The sequence below is a fragment of the Pongo pygmaeus genome, chromosome 3 (genome assembly GCF_028885625.2).
Source record: "Pongo pygmaeus isolate AG05252 chromosome 3, NHGRI_mPonPyg2-v2.0_pri, whole genome shotgun sequence".
Lineage (NCBI taxonomy): Eukaryota > Metazoa > Chordata > Mammalia > Primates > Hominidae > Pongo > Pongo pygmaeus.
The window spans coordinates 86,068,369-86,077,177 of NC_072376.2; positions in this window are offsets into that span (position 1 = coordinate 86,068,369).

Sequence of the window (8,809 nt, forward strand, 5' to 3'; positions counted from 1 at the left end):
ACAATGTTTGTCAGCCAGCATGTCTATAAGATTATAAAATATACAGGACATCTAATGTCCTGTATATGTATACAGGAGGCTGGCTTAGCTGTTTTTCCAGGAAAGAAAACAGGAAAAAAATAAACTTTAGGCTTAAATTTGCCAAGTATTTACTTCTTTGCTGAAGCAGACACAACATGAGGATTATGTCACTATCCAGCATTTGTGGTGAGAGGCAATGCAACTTGAAACAGAGCAGTCAAAACAGAGTTGGAACAGCCAGCTCTTACTTATCAGCTGTGTTGGAGAATCAGTTTTCTTTTCTCAGTAACTCTAGGGATAGCTATAGGGAATATTAGGAAATAAGCAATAAAGCAATTTACACATGCCTCCATCAGAATAACTATTAAGCTTCACTGTAATTATTCCTTTATCTATTTTCCTACTTTAAATCAGAGAATAAGGATTAAGCCTATTCCATCTCTTCATTCTGGATTTCAGAAAAATGTCTGATAGAGTAGGTGTTAAGTAAACGTGTGTCAAATATTAACTACTTGGAGAAGAATAAATCTGCAGTTAGTGCTGTGAATTAACGGTGCAGTTGGGTGCTAAGGATAAGCTACTCAGCCAACAGAAAGTTAGTTGAAAATTAAAGAAAGACACCGTTTTCCCAGCTCTTGATCTTGTTAGGCTCACCGATCTCACCAAGTTATTCATAGACATTACAACACACCCGTAGTATCTGCCTCATCAGTGATTTGTTTGATGTTTTAATTGGAGCCACATTTGTAACTATTAGGGACTCTGTTAAGAGTTCCCCTCGTCTGTCTATCCACGTGCTTTCATCATACACAGATGCTATGATATAGACATATTAAACATTATTTTATTATAGATGTTTGCTTCAATGTACAACACACAGATGGTAGATTACACACAACCAAGCCCTTATTCCTCCTCTTTCACTATAATTCTCACCATATCTAATTAGATCTTGTATTTCTTTAGTGTCCTTAATTAACTACTTACTTAATTAACTAGAAATGTCAATCAAGGAACTAGCTCAGTCACACACCGGTAGAGCAACCCCTTTGAAATCAGTGTTGTTCAGGAGAATCTGTTTCAAAGATTACCTAAGTAAATGGACTGATCAAGAAGGTAAAAAGGAAAACACAAATATTTCTTACCAAAAAATTGAAGGATAATGAATGTTGGAAAATACAATGGACAAGATAGTTAACATCAAGTTCTCATGATGATTCAAACTTTTCTTTGCTGAAATCTGCGTTTTTATGCTATGTATGCTATTTTCATTTGTGGTTTATACATTCATCCTTCAATTTCCTAAATTTTGTTTTCAGAATGACAAAGTCATAATAATGTTTTCTTCTCCAAAACAAATTTCTTGCATAATTATTTCCAAGAGAAACTCTTCATTTCCTTATCCTTTGCAATCCTGTAATTCTTTTTTTTTTTTTTTTTTAATATGTGATCATGGTGCCATTACTTGGTGAATACTACTTCCAGATAGGTCAGAAAACAATCTTAAAGAAAACGGAGATGCAAAAAGATTTATAAAAACCTTTTTAAAAAACAATAACCGGCCGGGCATGGTGGCTCACGCCTATAATCCCAGAACTTTGGGAGGCTGAGGCGGGCGGATCACCTGAGGCCGGGAGTTCGAGAACAGCCTGACCACTATGGAAAAATCCCATCTCTACTAAAAATACAAAAAAAATTAGCCGTGTGTGGTGGTACATGCTTGTAATCCTAGCTACTTGAGAGGCTGAGGTAGGAGAATCACCTGAACCTGGGAGTCGGAGGTTGCAGTAGCCGAGATCATGCCATTGCACTCCAGCCTGGGCAACAAGAGTGAAACTCTGTCTCAAAAAAACAAAACAAACAAACAAACAAACAAACAAAAATATATAAAAACAATAACCACCCCTCCAAAAAAAAAAATCTGGCAAAGCTAATATATCAAATGATTCTCAGTGTTACCTGAATGATTTTAAGTATCTGTAGACTAATCATAACATCAGATTATCATGCCAGGAACAGAAAAACAAATAATACAGCATTGCAAGAGAAAGTAGACAGGCTAAACAAAGAATTTTACATTAGAATTCATATTTTATCCAACTTTACCTCTTCTACTAAACCTATCATTGTGCCTTTTACACGCAGATGAATTTTAAAATGTGTGGGAAGAATAGCTATTATCTACTCACTTACTGCCTAGATCATGAACCTGTAATGACCTGGATTGTTCTATCAGATGATCTATAAACCAAACACAGATATTCCAGCTCCATCTGTGACCAGGACCTCCCTGGCTTTATTCCTAACATTGTTCCCCTTCTGTTCCACACCTGGGAGAGCTCAAGCCCTCTGGCTTTGGATGCAGGTCCCATCTGTCTCTTTAAATGTATTGGCAGACCTGAGCATCAGAGCTTTCTAAGGACTTTGGTTTAGACTCATTACTCTGGCTTTCCCAGGTAGGGGATCCCCTTCTCTAGCTCTTACTATAGAATTCAAACTGTGGCTCTGACCCAACTGTCATATCTGGATTCATTAAATGTCCACTGGCATCTTTTATTCTGGTTCTGAGAGGTCAAAATAGGCAAAAGAAACTAAGAAAATTCCACAGTCCATCAAGGGAAGCTTCCACATATCCTGACTTCAGGATATTTTAGTTTTAAAACAGTGGCCTGAAACCATTGACTCATGCACTATGTCAGCAAACATTTGTTGAGTGCTTAGCATGAACCAGACTCATTTTAGAGACTTTTTCTTCTAGCTCCTTCTAATTCCTGTTTGAAAACTTATCTTCATGTTTACATCTTCTTTTCCCTGACAGAACCACCTATACTTCCAGAGTCCTGGCACAAAGCTTCCCGTGAACTTTCAGGAGGAGATATTCATAGTTTTTGATGGGTCCCTAGGAAAGCCACTGGTGTGAGAGAATTTTAGAGTCTGGTGGATGCAAACAGGAATGAGATATGATAGCTTTCCTTGCAGAATACACAATCCAGTATCGGAGTATGTAAATCAATGCTCCCCACAATGTGATTTGTATCCAAGGGCCAAGATAACCCTTTGGAAGGAAAGATGGGATTTTAATGGAAGTGCCATTTGAAATGATCCTTGATTGATAAACAGGAGCCTTCAGTGACTGGGCCCTGCCTATCCTTCTGCTGGATCAATCTAAATGTTAAATTCCATGTTAAAAAAATAAACTGCTGATTTTTGTTTTCAGGTCATACCACACTGTTTCCAGTTTCCATTCCTTTGCTTGTTTGGTCTGCCTCTTCTGAAGTGGGTCCCTTCCCAACTCACCTTAGCTAGCACCCTCTACCAGAAAGTTTTCTCTGGAAGCTCCCACCCTTCCAAGAAAAAGGGTCAGGTGTTCCCCTCCTGTGAGTGTCCATGAAACTCTGCACACTGCTGAGTGTCTTGGACCTCCACACAATGCCATATCTTTCTGTGCCACTCTGTAGATGTGAGTTCAGTTGAAACAGAGTCTTCTTTTCCCTCTTTGTAATCCAATTTGGAGCCCAATTAACTCCTGGATCATGAGTGGTAGATAAATTTTGAATGGATGAATGGACAGATGCATTAACAATAAAGTAACTAGAGCAACTGTGTAGGGAAGTTGTCTATAGCAGAAGTGTGGAAGATGGGTGGTGTTAGGCAAGACTATTTCACTGGCAAGAGACAGACACCTAATTTATACCATCTTAAAAAAAAGAAAAGAAAGAAAATCTGCTGGCTTACATGACTGAGAAGTCCATAAATAAATCAGAGCCAGCTGAAGGACCTAGGTGTCCATACATATACTTAGACGGTCCCCTTCATGTCTTACCTGTGCTTTTCTCTGGGCCAAATTCACTCTCAGGCAGGTTCTCCCCAAGCATTACAAAATTCCAGGCCCTCATTTTACCAGTTTTGCAACCCCAGTGAGAATTCAGAACCTCGTTTTCATTCGTTCCAGCAAAAATTCTAGCAACTATTTCTAATATAGCCAGGCTTTGGTCACTTGTCCACATCTGAATCAATCAGCACGGTTAGGGCCGGGGGTGGCATACAGGAAGGAATTGAGAGATGGGTTATCCTACGTGAACCCTACAGACTAAGAACCGGTAATCGAGGGGGTGTTCCGAGAAGGGGGTGCCAGACAAGTAGTCTTTGGAAGACTGAATAGAGAGACTGACCCTAATTCTAGTGCCCATTATGCCCTTGTACTTTGGGGGTGAACTGATCCAGAAATCTAACATCACATTCACACATCTTTATTCTTCTCTGCTCAGAGCCAGAGTCATTATATTGGAAGAGATGAGTATAGAGAAATAGGTACAGCAGGTGTGAGGGACAAGAGTTCCTAAGGCAAGTAGGGGCAGAGGAGAGCTACCCCAACTGTTCCTGCCTGCCTTGAGCATGGTCACTTCTCAGGATGGAGCAGTGCCTCTATTTAGGCTCCCCTAAAATACAGAGCTTGAGTCATGAGCTTGCCATACATGTAATTTATTTGGGGAAATGTTCCCAAAACAGAGGACTCAAGAACTGGAAAGAACAAAATAGGAAAAGAGGACATGGGCAACTGGGGTTCAATCCCACTGGGTATCCTCTGAGAAATGATGTAGAATGTCTGTCCAAAGCATGAAAAATGGGAAAACATGTATCTAATGCCTCTGGTTTCTCCTGCGAAAGGGATGTTACATGGCAGCAACAGAGAAACATTGGGCTAGTGAGTGAAAAATACCTGATGCAGCTGAGACAGGGAGCTGCCAGGTGACATATGCAGGCAGCAGAGTGCTACAGCAATGACAGATAAACAGGTCTAGGAAACATGAGCTCCCAGATTTGACTGCTAATTATGGAAGTTTCCATAGTGATTCCAGGCAAAGTGGAATTTAGCTACCAAAGCTTCCATTTTTAAAGGTTCCTCCATTTCTTTAAGAATTGTTGCTTGCATACGTTTAAAGACTGCGTAAAATCCCGTCATTCAACTCTTGAAAAAAATTGGCTTGGAGGAATATTTGTTCCAACAAGACAATGAATTTGTTTATTTTTCCAGGCTACAGCATTCCTGTGCTTATAAATTTTGAATTTTGGTTTATGTGGGTTTCACTGATACAAGTGGCATATTAAGGAGGAAATAACAACAAAAAATTCTTTCCTTTCCAATTCATTTACAAAAAAACAAGTGATTTTGATGAAAATTTTCCTGAGTCAAGTTCTGTCTAATCTGCAGATGCCTACTGCTTCTTGACATGCTTAATTCGCTTCATTCTCTTGGCAGCTCCTGTGGAGCTCTGCTCCCCCTGAGCGCTCTCATTGCGTCAGTTTTGGGTTGGGTCCTGAGATGATTACAGCAGAAACACTTGTGTTTTTCTCCAGTTACCAGAACTAGATGAGAGATTTGGGCAGCATGATTAATGATGAAGGCAAACTATTTAATCCTATGAAACATGATGAAGCGTCCAAACTCGGCAGTAGATATTTTGGATTTTCATATTTGAGCAAACAGGCACTAAACAAAAATTCAATTTCCTTTCTAAAAGCTAGCAGATGAAACATGCATGGCCATTTAATTTTGGTGGCATTCTAAATGAATTCAGAAAGAGAAACATTTTAAAAGATAAACTATTTTAAAAATAAAATTATTTTGAAATAATTTTAAGTTTATAAAAGTTGCAAAGTTAATACAGTATCTGTGTATCTTTCCCCCACTTTCCTTTAAAGTGAACATTTTACAATATCATGGTATATTCATCAAGCCTAAGAAACCACCACTGACACATTACTTTTAACTGAACTCCAGATTTTATTTGGATTTTGCCAGTTTTTCCATTAACATCCTCTTTCTGTTTCAGAATGCAAACCAAAGTACCACACTGCAGTGAACTGTCATGTCTCCATAATTTCCTCTGGACTGTGATGGGTCTTCAATCTGCCCTTATTTTTCATGACATTGACAATTTTGAAGAGTACCACTCAGCCATTTAAGATTCTTTGATTTAGGTTTGAAGCATGCTTTTCTCATGATTAGACTTGGGCTATTAATTTTTGAAAGAGCACCAAAGAGGTATGCTGTTCTTGTGACATCATATCAAGGGGGTACACGATATGCACATGACATCACACTGATGATGTAAATCTTCCTCATTTGGTATAGGGCAAGTTTACCAGGTTTCCTCATGGCAAAGTTACTATTTTATTTTTCAGAATTGGGTACTTCAGGAAAATATAACAAGCTACTTCAATGCCACAGGAAAGATATGCTGTTAGTGAAACAAAACTATGGAGATGTATGACCATTTTGCTGTGTTTTCATTTAAGAATATGTAAATGTGAACCATTCAACTAGGGCAATAACAGATTTTTAAAAATCATTCTACTCTTGAAAGTATTAATTATATATCACAGAGTGTTTTTATCATAGTATAATAGTTAAATGCCATTTTATCTGAGTTTGACTTCCAGGCTCAAGGATGTATGACCTTAGGCAAGTGACTTAACCTCTCTGCACCACAGTTTCTTTATTCGCAACTTAAAGTCTCATAGACGCAAGAATATCTACTGATACTGTAGTTATCAGTACAAGTACAGGCTTGTTTGGAAGACTAAATGAGTTAATATTTGTAAACTGCTTAGAAGAGCAGAAAATAAATGCTCTGCCCTTTGCCTCGGGTGTAGAAGTTTAGCAATTTGCCCTTGGTGTGCAGCAGCATAATCAAGGAAGCAGCATATTTTTTATTTACCAGAATTCTGTAAGCTCTTATAATTTAGCTCCTTTGCTAAAGAAAAAAAAAGCAAATTTTCAGTGACCTGTGAATGTTTGTTTCATAGACAAAGTGAAGAGACATTAGAGAAGAAAAATCTCTTCTTGCCTTTTTGGTTTGTATAAACTTTATAAAATGAGCATGTATTACAACTACAATTAGAAAAGAAAACAATACATTTTTCAAGTTTTAAAGAATCATTTCCATGTTTCTGGAAATTTCAGTTTCCCATCAAATCCCAGAAAAAGAGTGATAATAAGAGGTGTAATCACACAAACTTTCAATTATGCATGAGCTAGTCACACGCTTAATAAACTTTAGATTATATGTCACTTCCTATTCCTTACTACTAATTTGGACCTTCCTCTAATTTTCTTGATTTTTCCCTTAGAGTCATATTGATAAATACTAGAGTATTTTTTAAAAATAGTCATTCCTTTAGTACATCTTTTCAATAAATAAGATACAGACTATTACATTCAAAGTCCCTTTTTATATACATGAAGTGATTGAAAGGTGGACTACAAAATAAACCAATGATCTGTCTGAACGGTAACAAATAAAATTTCATCTACGTGTACCTCATGGGAGAATACATATTTGTCTTCCTTTCTGAAAGCCTGATACAGAAAATTTTATTTCAATTTTTGTAAATTCTCAACTGAGTTTCTTTTTTTTTAAATTTAGATTTAGAAGTTTGCAGCATTGATTACAGCTTGAAACTGATGAAGATATTTGGGACACTGTATTTGGTCTCCATTGGGTCAATGCTTTTTCATTTATTCTTTCTGTTAAGAAATATAAGTAATCAGGAAGATGTGAAAAGAGAAATAACTGAAAAAGACTGGAGTACATATACTATCTACAGTGTCCGTTTTAAAGAAACAGCATTCTAGCACACCTTTCTACCCTTGACTAAGATTACTGTAATGAGAGCACCAGTACCCCTGAGTAACCAAAAGGGCATTTTGGAAACTGAGCTTTTGGTGTTTATATGAACATTCTGTCTTCCAGGACCTGCCTTGATTTATTCAAGACTCATACTGCTGTATATGGTGTTGTATACATTAGGGATAGTTGGGTAGCAGTAACTGATACAGAAAATTTTAAATGTAAAAAACACTGGGGAGTGAACCTTTCCATTATATATATATACATATATATATGTATATATATATATAAATTCACATCAGGATGAATTTCTGTTTAGGCAGTGTTGGAAAACCTATTTCCATTTTTTTTATTTAACAAACATTTAATGAACATTTATAAGGCACTTAAATCCATGCTGGCTCTTACAAATGTTGACTCATTTCTCATAACCACCGTGGGGTAGAAACGGAGAGGCTGAACAACCTGCAGGCGATGCTTCACTACTAAATGCAGGTGGCAGCCTTGCCTGTGTTCTCTGCTTGGCTAGGAACACAGGTCTTACCTATTGAGCTGGGCTGTGTAGAACTCTGTTGGGGAGACATTTGCCCCTGGGGCAGAAGCCTCTGCTTTTTCCCCCTCCTGCCATCTTACTGCATGTCTCAGAGAGCTCTGAATCCCACTTGGAGAATCACACTTAAACCCTCTAAAAACCTAATGATGAATAAAAATAAGTTATCTAGAACTTCTGGAGAAAAAAGTAATAAAGCTACCAGGTTAAATGACTGAAATTCCTGAGAGAAAACAACATGTATGTGTTTCTCTAGAAAGGGGGCCCAATACTGAATACCAGGAAGTCCTATAGTAAATGGAATGTGACTCTATGTGGGATCCGGCGTTCCTATTTCATCCGAATGCATGTCTGCTGCTTCAGTGGGAAGGATGCTTGCACACCAGGTACCCACTCCCTGGTGTCATGTGCTATGCAGTCCAAAGACAGAACCAGGAATGGTGAGCCCATGAGCCTGCTGGACCCAGCCCCTCCGAGGTCCGGAGTGACAACCAGTGCCGTATTTCTAGATCAAACCTGAACCCCTCCTACAGGGAAAAGATTTCCAGGGGATTTTGAAAGTTCCAACATTTTACAGGGAAGAAGGAAGATATGCAGGATATGA